Genomic DNA, 13,449 nt, shown 5'->3' with positions numbered 1-13,449 from the left:
CAGCCAGGTGCCTCAGTAATACTTCTTTTAAAAGATTCAAAGTGTGAAGGCTTGAGAGCCACCAGTTGCTGGAAATTAACCTTCTTCAAAGGGCCTAAGAGCTCTCCAGAATTGCTGACATTTCCACCACGTGTATGTGCACGTGTGTGTGTGTGTGTAACACACACAGAGAGAGTAAGAGAGCGAGAGAGAGCAAAAGGTGATCTTATGGATTGTCAGGGTCTCGTGGTTCTAGCTACCTTGTCAGTCTCAGGTGCCAGTTAGAGGCAAGATCCCCTTTGCTTGTCTGTTTCCAACTTAGAACTAGCCCCTATTCAGGGAGTCTCAGTGTGCAACTTCCTCCCATAGATTAGCTTACCTCCCCACAGAAGACATGCTCTCCATCCAGGGTCCTAGCCCTATTCAAGAGGCCCCAAGAGAGGAATTGCTGATTCTGGTCCAAGGCCAATATCAGTCCTCAAATCCTTTCTACGGTTGAACTCTTCTTGAGATTACTAATAATGGAAATGGCCACAATTCTCAAAGGAAATCTGTCCCCCCACCTGAGGCTGTTGAAGGGGATGGGAGTTGAGATACAATTTTAGTGGGAAAATCCCAATAAGGCAAATCAAAGTCAAAGTCATATAATATTTCATACCTGGAATATAGGTTCTGGTGTTATCAGGGACCCAGACTACTTCCATCTTGTTGCTCTACCATTCTTGGAGTGTTACTGTCAACCACACAGTCCCCAACAGCTTGCCCCCCCCCCCCCACTAAATCCATGGTCTAGCCAATGATAAGGGGAAAGAAGAGGAAAGAAGTGTCACTCAAAGGGAATGACACTTCGCGTACCTCATTGATCAGAACTTAGTCCACATGGCCATACCTACCTGCAGGGAAGGCTAGTAATGTAGGTTTTTTTCTGGGTAGCCATTTGCCCAACTAAAGATTCAACTAGAATCTGCGGCAGAAGAAGGGACTGGATATTGGGATTCACTCTCAGCCACTGCTACGAACATCAACAGCCCAGTTGGGTTGGACCGAAATTGGGTCCATTTTCTTAAGAGAGTCTCCGAGAGAAGGGGGAGAACAAGTCAGCTTGCCCTTCCAGGAAAGCCAAGGTGAGCGTTAAAAGGGGACTTGCTTGTCAGGCATTGTCATCATCTTCAGGTAAGAGCGAGGTGCTCGGTGAGGAAAGACTCTTTCCACAGAGAACAGGAAAGTCCAACATGGGCCTGAGGCCCCGCCCCCCCTACTATGAAGACATGGGGTTTCCTCTACCTCTAGACCCTATCTTGAAGAGAAAGAGGGAGAAATGCCAAAAGACTGAATACTTGCCAAAGAGAGAGAACGGAGATTGAATTACTCTGACTGGAAGTATAAAGTTTTTCCCTGACTCTTTAGTGGAATGGGAGCTCATGAGAACAGGCTAAATCACAGGACAAAAAGGTTGTAGGGTCTGGGTTTCTTTTGTGTTTTGGCTTAATCTAAAAATGAAATCAACCTCCCTCTCTCTCCCTCTCTGTCTCTCTTTCTCTCTCTCTCTCTCTCTCACACACACACACACACACACACACACACAATTTCGTGACTTTATTATCTTGAAGATGCAATTCTAAAAACATCTTTCTTATAGATGGTATCCCTACTCCTGTTTACGCTTAGGGAAGACCTTTTAAATGAAAAGAATCCTTAGTTTTCTTCTCTGCCGGGAAGGCCTGAGCATCAAGGCAGCAAGCTTGGAGAGCGAAGATAATTCTGCTTTCAGGCGGCCTGAGAGGTGACATAGTCTGTCCCCAGAACAGAGCGGGGCAGACAAAACCCCTCACCAGGTATGTGGTTCGGCCTTTGGTTTTTCTTCAACTGGATCCTCACATGTGGTTGCATTCTCTGATCTGTAGTCAATTCTCTGACAGACAATACGCTCTTATTCAATTGTTAGCATAAAAGTACCTCTTACCACTACATGTGACTATTTATATTATGTGCTATGTTGTTTTTCCCCTTACGGTATTGACTGATAACTGATCCTAATGGAGTTATGCATTTATTTAATAGCTAATATTTATTATCACAATAGCAGCTGATATTTATTGAGCACAGTGCCAGACCCTCTACACAGATCGTTTAATCTAATCTTCGTGATAACCGCCCCCACACACCAGTGCTGCAGGGCACAGTTGTGCCATTTGTGCCTGGCTGGGGAGGCAGTGGGGCAAAAACCTACCCTGGTCCTCACTCACCAAGGTCTGTGCTGAGGGAGAGGTTTCATCCCCTTGGATGAGAAATGTGTTCTCCACACAAAGACAGCCACCAGAACTGCTATATTTGAAGCCTTGATCACCCGTGAAAGAGTTGCCTTACTATTCCCATTACACAGATTAAGAAACCAAGGTACACAGAAGTCAAGAAACTTCCCTAAGGTCACACAACTGGCAGGCCATGGAGTGGGGACCCAGACCAGAAGCATGAATCAGAGGCCAGGCTCTTAACCTGGATGCTATTGGTGTGAGGTCTTCTCCCTGGAAATTTCCAGTCAGGCCATGAGCACCCGGGAGACAGGCTTTTGCGTCCACATGATTTGTGTTAGGTTCGGTACAACACACTGTGTTCACGTGTGCATTGAGTGCATTCTGGACACAAAAGGAATGACTGCTCAGATTCTTCGGACGGAGATCTCCAGCTGCTTTACCTGGCTGCATTAGACCAGAATTTCACAATCTAACAAGAAGAGAAGAGGCATCGAGAACTGTCAGGGAAATGATGCCCCGAGAAAAATCAACCCTCTGTCTTCTCTTTTCAAGGCTGTGCACAATTCTGGTACCAAATAAGACTAGCGTCTGGAAGTCAGGCAAGCAAGTTTGCCCAAAGGGGAGGGTTTAGCGTGAATCGTCTGCCTCCCTCCCTGGTATTCACGTCTCACATCTTTGTGGAGCCTTGAAAGATCAGTCTGTCCATAAAATATATCTCCCTTCTAACTTTGTGCCTAAAGTTTCCACCGCTTAATGTGTTTCTTTGGGTTGTGGCTGCCCTGCCTGCCACCACCACACTCCAGATCCTCCCTGCTTGCTCCCTGATGCTTGAAATTCCTTTAATACGGAACAAAGGCTTTCGTTTCATAGAGGGTGATGAGGCTTAAAATGCAAGCACCCCTCAGAGAGGTAGCACACTGATTTAAATTCACGCCATGTAACTTAGGTATAAGTGAGTGATCAGGTTTTTTCCCTGAGAGCACCTTTTGATGAGGGAAAGGCAGAAGAGAGAATAAGGACAGTTAGGCAGAGCCGAAAGGTAGTCCAGAGAAAGAAAAGGGCAGAGGGGAGATGAGTCTGTACGGCGTCACCATTTGCCAGGAAGCTGCTTAATTTCTCTGCACCTTAATTTCCTCACCTGTAAAAGGAGGCTAATGAAACCCATTGTGCAGGACTGCTTGAGGGATTTTTACTTTATTTTATCTTATATTTTAGTGTGGTGAAATACGCAGAAGATAAAATTTGCCATTGTAGCCATTTTTAAGTGTGCAACGCAGTGACAGTTAGTACATGCACATTTTTGTGCAGCCATCACCACCATCCGTCTCTAGAACTCTTTTCAGCTTGCAACACTGGAAGTCTGTACCCACTGAACGATGACTTCCCCATTCCCCCTCTGCCCGGCCCCTAACCACCACCTTTCTGATTTCAGTCCCTATGAATCCGACCGTTCTAGGTGGCTTATAGTAAGTGGAGTTGTATAGTATTTGTCCTTTTATGACTGGCTTATGTCAGTTAGCATAATGTCTTCCGGGTCCACCCATGTTGTAGCGCATGTCAGGATTTCTTTCCTTTTTAAGGTTGAATAGTAGTGCATTGTCTGGATATACCACACTTTGTTTATCCACTCGTCCACTGATGGACACTGTGTCGTTTCCACCTTTTGACTATTGTGACTAATGTTGTTAGGAACATGGATGTGCAAATATCTCTTCAGGACCCTGTTTTCAATTCTTTTGACACCCAGAAGAATTGCTAGATCACGTGGTAAGGGTATTTTTTAATTTTTTGAGGAACCACCCTACTGTTTTCCACAGTGGCTGCACCATTTTACATTCCCCCCAACAGTGCATGAGGTTCCAATTTCTCCACATTCTCACCAACGCTTAATTTCTTTCCTCTTCCTCCTGCCCCTCCCGCTCCTCCTCCTCCTCTTTCTTTTCCTTCTTCTTCTTGTAAACATCCTCATTATTAAATGTAAACTTACACAAAGCTGCCCACGGACATGACCAACAGCCAGACAATTGGGTACATCAAGCTAGAGAATACTTGGAGAATAACATAGTTTATCATAGATGTTCTTGAAGGGGCACAGGGATCCCTCCCGCTCTTTCCCTGCCACACTGCTCCACAGAAACCCTCGCTGCCAAACTGCTGTGTCTTCACTTCCTCTGTTGGGCTCAAGCTACTTTCTCACCGTCCCTTTCCAAACATTCCTCTCTCATCTGACTTGCTCTGCTGCGTTCAGCCTCCATAGAAAGCAGAATCTGGTCTCTATCTGCTTTTCTCTCTTTGAGAGCAGCTGTCTGGAATTCCGGTGAACACATTTCTCTGCTTCGTTATACAGATAATGAAAATCACTTGGCACAATGTAGCTACTCAATAAATGGCAGCTAATCGGGACGCCTGGGTGGCTTAGCCGGTTAAACATCCGACTTCAGCTCAGGTCATGATCTCGCGGTTCGTGGGTTCGAGCCCCGCATCGGGCTCTGTGCTGACAGCTCAAGAGCCTGGAGCCTGCTTCAGATTCTGGGTCTCCCTCGCTCTCTGCCCCTCCCCCGCTCACACTCTGTCTCTCTCTCTCTCTCAAAAATAAACATGAAAAAAATTTAAAAATAAATAAATGGTAGCTAATCTTGTAGTTAGTACCTGCCTCATAGAAACATTGTGAATATGAAATGACTAGTTGCACCCCAAGTTCTTAGAACACTGCTCACACTTAATAAGCACTGTTTGCAGTTACTATGGTGGTATTATTATCGCAGTGGTAGTAATGGGACCCCAGCGTGATAGGACTTAATTGTATTTTTAGCAAGAGAAGCTGCCAACAACCTTGGGTTCCAGTGGACCATGAGGAGAATCACCTCCGGGTAGATAATCTTTGGCTTTGGAGTGCCTCCTTTTAAGGATACAACTGGAAGGTGAACAGGCACCCATCTTTCTGGGAAATGGTAGGACGGGACCTTTTGTAGCCTGACCGAAGCTGCTGTCCCCAGTAGCCCCTGGTAGTGGAACGAGATGCTTAAATCTGATCTTGGAAAGAAAGAAGCTTGAGAGCAAAACCCTTCCCTTGTGAGAGTCAGTGTGACCACGACCTCTTTGCCAGGTTCTGGATGGATCTGACAGAACAGGAAACGGTTCCAGAGGGGAACTCAGCAAGAAGGAAGGAGCTCCGGACTGGTAGGGCAGTCTCAAGGAGCTCAGTTTCGGGGGGGGGGGGGGGCGGTGTGTGGAAGAGCTAGTGATGGATGGATTCTGGCATCTGCCTGGGTCTGGCAGTCCCTCTGGGCTAGAAGCAGCCCGCCAAAGCAGTGGAGAAGCAGCAGCCAGATGACTCTGCAGCTTTGTTTTGCTGGCCGGTTGGTTTGGAGCTGCCCTGTTTCTTCAGTTTTTGCTTCTGACAGGCACACGAGAACATGCTGAGAATCCTTTAGTTTGCATGCCTAGCACCTAAGTGTGTGTCTGAATGAGGCAAGTGCTCACTAAAGGTTGGGGGAGCGGAATACGCAGGAGAACAGGACTAGACCCTGGGGGCCTTGGCGTTTCTGGGCGTTTCTGCTCCTGCTGCCATCGGTCTTAACGGCCATGCCACAGACTTGTCAGCCAGCAGAGTGTGAGTGCCAGGGACCCTCCGAACGAGGGCCGTTCTCAGGGAAATTCCTCGTGGCCGTCCTCAGGGAAATTCGCTCTGCCCTTCCAGCACTTGAAATCATACCATTTAAAAATGGAAAATCAAGGCTTGTCCAAGGAATGAATCTTTTCCTTTTCCCCTTCTTCTCGTGGATTAATACCGTAGAATGGAGGGGCGCCTGGGTGGCTCAGTCGGTTGAGCGTCCGACTTCAGCTCAGGTCACGATCTCACGGTCCGTGAGTTCGAGCCCCGCGTCGGGCTCTGGGCTGATGGCTCGGAGCCTGGAGCCTGCTTCCGATTCTGTGTCTCCCTCTCTCTCTGCCCCTCCCCCATTCATGCTCTGTCTGTCTCTCTCTGTCTCAAAAATAAATAAACATTAAAAAAAAGTTTAAAAAAATACCGTAGAATGGAGAGTTTCTGAACATCAGATCCAAATGGCTTTGTTTTGTTTTGTTTACAGAGGAGGAGAGAGCCAGCCGACTTTCATCTAATTATGTGTTTTGCAAGAATACTGAGCAACCCTAGAAGCTGGCAAACATAAATCCTCCCCTCCTAGACATTTAACTGGAGGGTGAGAGCTGACCCGTATTTTGGCTCCTCTGCTTAGCACATATACAGCAGCCAGCCCGTGGACACACGTGGCCTCACGTGACTGGCAATCTCAGCTCCACCCTTTTATTGTCTACACCCTTTTCCTTCTTGAGTGCTGTTGAGAGTTGTGCGAAGGAAGCAAGTTACCTGTGTTCACCCAAGCATGTAGGAAGGACAGACCACAACACGGCAAGAAGGGGCAAGAAGTAGCATCCACCCGGAAGTGGGAGAGTTCCAGAATTCTTTGCCACAGACTAGCTGTGTGAACATGGAGAAGTGACTCAGTGTCTCTGAGCCTCGGATTCCTCAAAGGTAAAGTGGGAATGACAGTCGATGCCTCTCTCAGGACTGTTGGAGGATTAAATGTGCTGATAAGCGGTGAATGGTGGGTTCTCAGTGAAGCGCCCCTCTCCTGTGATGGCAGCTAAAAGGGTGTCTGTGCTAGAGTGAGAACACCAGTGGGGACTCCTGGGGGCCAGAGGTGCTCATTTTCCAGACTCCCTGACACCTCCCCTGCATCCACATTTCACTGTGTCCAGCACATTTAGACAGGAGTTTCTCCCGTTCTAAACAGCTTACATTCCCATGCTGCTTTGCAGTAGGGGCCTCCGTGAAGGCTCCCGGGTAGGAACCATTAACCTATTCCGGCAAGTGGCTGACTTTCTGTTCAGGATAACTGGAGACGGGAGGAAGGCCCGGCTGACAGCAATTCAAAGCAGCACTACAGCACTGGGTTATCTTCCTACAGGGCCCTTAGGCCTCGTGGCTGGGGAAACAGTCGGTGCGAGCCATGGAAAAAAAATCCTCCCTGTTCTTCCCGATGAGTTGTATTCCAAAGGTAGTACTTGACAGAAGCACCTTCCAGGCTTTTTCCCAATCCATGTAACGGACCTAAGAGAAATGAAAACTATTTTTCACCCCGCTCCCTTCTTTGCTCTCCTTCTTATTTCCTCCCCTTGACATTCTTTTCTTCTCTGTCCTCCTCTCCTAACACAGATAGCTTTTTCAAAGTATCCTGGTACCAGCTGCCGCACAGAGAATACTATTTTTCTCTAAACTAAAAAAAAAAAAAAAAAAAAAAAAAAAAAGATTATTATTATAGTAATTTTGAGGCAGAAAGTTCAAGGCTAAGGTAGCAAGTACAATTTTTTTTTTTTTGAAAAATATGTTTGTGGAAAAAAAGAATCAAACAGCCCATATGTGTAAATAGTATATAAGTCCTCCGTTCTCACTCATTGCCCTCAATCTCATTCCCAGGGGGTGAAAACCACTCAACAGTTTGGATGCATTCTTCCAGACATTTATGATTTATTCATCTGATGCATATAGAATGGTTGCTCACTATGTTCCGGGCAGGTGTCAGGGCCAACCAGCAGTGAACAAGCATGAATCTATATATGAATGTACACGTGTTTATCTGCCATATATATTGACAAAAATGAGATCATGTTAATAAATAATATAGTCACTTTTGCACGTTAGAATGTAGAAATATATACATACATATTTATTATTTTTCACAGCTGCATAGTATTCCATCACAAGGATATACCAAAATATATGCAACCTGTTATACGTTATTTTAAAAACAAGCCGTGTTTCCTTTGCTTGCAGAGTGTAGAGCAACCCACTTCGTGTGACCTACTTGAGCAGAACCTGGCAGTGTGGATGGGGATGCTCTGGGACCTGTCCCCTGCACAAGGGTGGAGAGATGGCTGGCAGCGGGTGCTGACCCTTGGGCCTCTTCAACGGGCAGGCAAGGCCAGCACCAGGAGCACAGTGTTCCTGCCCAGGCACCCGACTGTGCCCAGTCGGCCAGTGGCGGAACTGAGTTCACACCCACATCCCTCCGACTCCAGAGCTCTAGCGGCCACAGCTCCCATCATGTGCTTCCTTTGACAATAAATTCTCCAGTCTATGGATTAAACAAGGAGAAGGAAGGAGAGGAAATAAACTTGAGGTCATGAAAAACGCAGCCAAAGGAGGACAGTGCATGCATACTTGTGCTTGTGTGCATGCACATGTGTGCACGCATGCACGCTCACATGGGGATGGGCAGTGAGTCCTGCCCTCACATGAGCAAGGGCAGCAAATGCTGACGTTTAAACAGAGACAGTAAGAAGCTCTTGACTCACACTCCACCCCGCTATCTGCCCCTAATCTCCTCTTTTGGAGCAGCTAATGAATAACCAATCTTAACACCCAAATCCAATCCCCTCTCCAGACACCTTGTCTAGGGCTAGGGCGCTGCAGTAGCACCGAGGTCCAGGGCAGTGCGGACATTCCTCCGCAGTTACTTAGCTGGGTGGTGGAAACAAAAATGCACCCCAATTGGTCAGCCAGTGGCCTTTTCTAGTGAATGAAGGAGGTTTCTGTTTTAAGAAATAAAGTGACTTCTCAGCTGTTGATTCACTGCCCACAGGGAGATTTTCTCGGCAGAGGCTTCCTAGCCTCCGTAGAAATTTGCATACAACTTCCACTTCCTGCTTCAGAGCTTGTTCGACCGCTTACCTGGGCCTGGAGAGGGAGGAGGGAGGCGGGAGCGACCCAAGGTGGAGTGTGAGAAGGAGAGAGCACGACCACCCGTCGGCCGGTCTGTCTGTCCGTGGTGGTGCTAAGGTAAGTCGTTCAGAGCTGTCGCCTGCCTGGCCTTACTTTTTAGCTGCTGACCCATTTTCCAAAAACAGTTTTCGCCTTCACTGAAATGTTCTGCCTTACTTTCCCCCCACCTTCCACTCCCCACCTTTCTAACCTGTTCGTGTAGAGACCAGCTGGGGCTGAGAAAATGACACCTAAGTATCTGGCTGCCAGAAAGTGCTGGTGGTTTAGTATTTCAGACAGGCGAGAGGAGATTAACTCTCTGAGGGGTGGAAAGCGCACACACGGGTGTTTTCTCGGAGCTGTCTGGGAACCATTTGTTTGAGTACTTCGTGTCCCACAAGTTTCGGTTAAGAATCCAGCCTCACTTCTCCAAGGAGGGAGCCAGGGATGGCAAAAATTAAGTCATTGGCTTCCAGCCCCGGGACACGTCAGTGGCAAAGATGGAAGGAAAACTCCCAGTTTTCTCGATCCTTGTTTCGTGCAGGGAAAAGATCAACCCCATATTCGTGGGCCAGGAAGTTCAGCTCAGCTCTGCGCTGGCTCCCGGCTGCCTTCCCAGCCCTCTCCCACAGCCCCCCGCCCCTCCGGAGCAACCCAGACGTTTGCTGGCACAGAAAACAAGGAGAGAAATGCTATTACTCGATCTTAGAAGCTCATTAAGTTTCATGTGACTTTCAAGTTCAAGATGGTTTCTTAGAATAGGGCAATTTTAATGGGGGGCGGGGGGAGAGACCGAATAAATAATAAAAAAGGACAAGAAACTCCGTTTCAAGTCCTCACTCCATTCCTTGCTGGCTTTGTGGCTTAAGCAATCACTTTGGTTTCCCTAGGACTGGATTTCTTCATCAATAAAATGTGTGTGGGGGGTGAACTAACATGATTTTGTCTAAATTCCCTTCTAACAAAATAAAGCTAGGAAAATGGGAGTCCCCAGAGGGCTAGCCGTAATGGGTGATCTTGGAAGACTTACTTTGTTTACTGACTATTCAAACATGAATTTTACCTCGTGCTACTAGATGGTTAGTTCCTTGAGGAAAAGGACTTTGCTTCTTAATCCTTTTCTACCCCTTAGCACAAGTATACTATCAGACACCTCATAGGTGCTCAAGCTTTTATCACATAAGCTGCTTTGACTTGTTTCACTCACCTGTTCTGAAAGCACAAGGTAAAAGCCTCAGTCAGGGCCAAAGGCTGGGGGAAGCTGGGCAGCCACGTGGCTCTGCGGGAGGCTGCCGGGAATTTAGGCGTTTTTATTGGCTCTAGTTACATAAAACGGGGTTTCTTAAATTAGTTCATGTCCCATTTGGGTTGCTCAGGAAGAACTGTCCTATGCACTTGCCCACAGATTCATGGCAGGCCAGAGAACTGGCAGACCAGCCTGGCTCCAGAAGTTTGCATTACTGACTTAGCTGGAGCTGAAAACCACTCCTGGGCTAGACCAATAATCACTGCATGTGGGGCCTTTAATGGGAGGTGAAAGGAAGCTATGAAGTACATCCTAATAGCATGTAAGGGTGATGGCTATGATTGGACACATTAGATGGCAGACACAGGATCCTTAACCTTTTCCAAACCACTACTTTATTATTGTTGTTGTTATTTCTTTGGGCAATTATTTTTTGTCACTACCGTTCCAACAGGCCCTGGCTGATGGGGATGGGCTGACTCAGTGCTTTCAGTATTGCTAAACTGTTTCTGTGGAAAGGCCCTGGTGTAGTCATTGTCACGTTCTTAGATGGCCCTCTCTATGCCCCCCGGGATGAGAGGGCAGGAATTTCAAGATGTTTCACCTGTGATGAATTACTGATTCTAATTTCGAAGGGTGAAGCACCATTATCTGAAATGAAGCTAACTGCTCTCAGCCGCCAGCCCTGCTTTTACCCAGAAAGACCACCCGTAGCCATTCTTAATCTGGTGTTACAGCGCCAAGTCATTTTATTTTTTAATTTTTTTTTTTAACGTTTATTTTTGAGACAGAGCATGAACAAGGGAGGGGCAGAGAGAGAGGGAGACACAGAATCGGAAGCAGGCTCCAGGCTCTGAGCCATCAGCCCAGAGCCCGACGCGGGGCTCGAACTCGCGGACCGCGAGATCGTGACCCGAGCTGAAGTCGGACGCTTAACCGACTGAGCCACCCAGGCGCCCCTCCAAGTCATTTTTTGATGGCAGTCATGAAACAGTGTGGTGCCTCTGCTCACTGTGTGTGGTGGGCTGACTAGGGAGTGCAGTCAGGGCACTGAACCAGCATGGATGCACCATCATCCTAACTCAGGGATACTGACTCTTGGAGGGTGCAAAGACAGAAAGTGTTGAAGCTTGTTTCTCTCAGGGTTAAGGAGTTAGTGACTTTCAAACGCTCTGAAAATATAAGGTAGTTCGATTTGCAGGCATTCTTTAACAGGCATTCAGAAAGATAGTTTATGTGGGTAGTTTGTCTAAATGAAATCTGTTCTACCCTGCACAGAATCGAAATCTCAGAAATACCCTGAATCCAACCATTTTTCTGCAGCAGGAAGTTTTAGATTAGCCCATAAAAATATGTAACAATTGCAGGCAACTGTTTGGGGGGGGGGGTGGGCAAGGGCACAGATGAGGCACATTAAACTTTATATTCCTTTCAGATCCAATGAAATGACCCCTGATGTTTGACCACATTTCCTTATCAAAACAATCCTGCCAGCCTTTCGTGAGAAAGCATCTGAGGATTGGAATCAAGAAGCTCTCCCCTTGGGCCTCTCCCGTTTCTTCTAAGTGCGTTGTCACCAAGATATTTTTAGTTCATGAAACCCCAGCTGTCCCTTCTCCCCCCGACATTCTTTGCGTCTCTTCACCAGCAGGCCTCTACTAGCCCACATGTACTTCAATGCCTGGTCGCTCGTGTTGCTCTGTGCGTGCGTGCGTGCGTGCATCTAGACCTTCCCGGAGGCCGCAAGTTGTATCCTGGCCGAGGAGGTGGGGGGGCCTTTCATGTACCGGCTGAACCGGAGAGTTGTGCCAGTTTGGGTTGGCTCCCTGACCAGGCAGCCGAGGTGGAGCGATTTGGGAGTGATGGAACTGACTGCCGCCCCCAGCCTGCGTGTCCCCATTCCTTCCACCCTGAACACCGAGGCTGGCTGGGATCTTGGCAGGTCCCTCAGCGATGAGGAAAACTTGGCTCTTTTCTGCCTCGTTGTTTTCCTGCCCTGGGGTCCCAGTGTTTTTCCTTCTTCCCCTCCCAGGGTCACTAGATCTCCCTGGCATCTCCGATCTGCCTTCCTCCTCTGTGCTGTCGTCCAGGCTCTTCCTGGCTCACCAGCTTACCTACAACACTCTCGCCTTTCACTGTATTCATTCCTTTTCTTCCCTTCCAACTGCCCTTTCTCGTATTCAGTAATACGTAAAAATCACAAATAAGTCTCTCTCCTACACTAATAAAAGGCAAATTGTTTTAAATGTCCTTCAAGTTTTCCCCTCTTTCCTTGTGTCTCTCCTCTTCCATTCCCCTTTCTTATGTTCTATCCCTTCATCTTCCTCTCCTGATTTTTCCTTTCTGCCCCTTCGTCTTCACTCTAGGGCTTGGACTGAAATTAAGAATCACAGATATGTGCTGAGAGAAACCTTATCCAGAGCAAAACAAACAAAAACCTGGGCTGGTTTGAGGTTGCTCTCCAAATGTTTATCACCAACTAACAACATAGCCGGGTCAGTCCATTCCCACTAGTCCATGGTCTCCTTGCTCAGCGGCTCAGAACAGTTCCAGAGTGAACTTCAAACCAGGTCAGGTCATGCCGTGCTGCCTTGAGCCTGATGTGAGTTGTACCGTGCAGGGGATGAACAAGGGCCAGTAAATGTTCCCTTGTCTCCAGGGCTCCCCACTGCTTCCAATCCTCTGGCAAACCAAATGGAAGAACTTCTCTGTCTGGGAAATTCTGCAAGTAAACTTGGAAGTATTTATTCACTGGAATTTGAACCAGAGCCAAACAGTTCACTCAAAACCAGCCTCCACTGAGCAAACTGACATTGTGAAAGTTTGCATGCATTTGGGCAGTAAACAAAGAGCATTAAAGAGTTTAAAGATTTTTTTTTTAATAACATGGCTTTTAGACTTTTAATTTATAAAAAAAAAAAAAATTACTCTCTGCAGAATAAAGTAAGACCTTGAGAATCTGTAATTGAAAGTATCGGATCCAAATTGGATCTGAGGATCTTTCTAGCTGTAAATGTATATATTTATTACGTCCACCTGAAATATTCATGGTGTGTGCCTCTAGGACTCTTCAAGACTATTGTTGACCCAAAGAATTCTTTAAAAAAAAAAAAAATCCACGTGGTTGGTGAACAGCAAGCCTTGATTATTTAGGAGCTGGTAATGTGGTTTATTAATTACTCAGGCTGCTCACTCCTGCCCTTCCT

General features: G+C 47.1%; 1 protein-coding gene and 1 long non-coding RNA gene across 2 annotated transcripts in view; one reads left to right on the top strand and one right to left on the bottom strand.

The window, feature by feature from the left end:
* Nucleotides 1–7,934: 7,934 nt before the first annotated feature.
* LOC131514698 (uncharacterized) lies at nucleotides 7,935–9,081 on the bottom strand. The gene is made up of 2 exons (XR_009263215.1): nucleotides 8,968–9,081; nucleotides 7,935–8,371 (listed from the first exon to the last, which is right to left on the bottom strand). It is a non-coding gene; the product is annotated as an uncharacterized LOC131514698 (long non-coding RNA).
* TRAF3IP2 (TRAF3 interacting protein 2) overlaps nucleotides 8,957–13,449 on the top strand; it is a 43,879-nt gene continuing 39,386 nt past the window's right edge. Inside the window, exon 1 of the mRNA XM_058734985.1 lies at nucleotides 8,957–9,075. The gene's annotated coding sequence lies outside the window, so the exon portion shown is untranslated. The remainder of the gene's footprint in view (nucleotides 9,076–13,449) is intronic.

Source organism: Neofelis nebulosa, chromosome 6, assembly GCF_028018385.1.
Source record: "Neofelis nebulosa isolate mNeoNeb1 chromosome 6, mNeoNeb1.pri, whole genome shotgun sequence".
NCBI lineage: Eukaryota > Metazoa > Chordata > Mammalia > Carnivora > Felidae > Neofelis > Neofelis nebulosa.
This window is presented reverse-complemented; position numbering and strand designations above follow the sequence as displayed.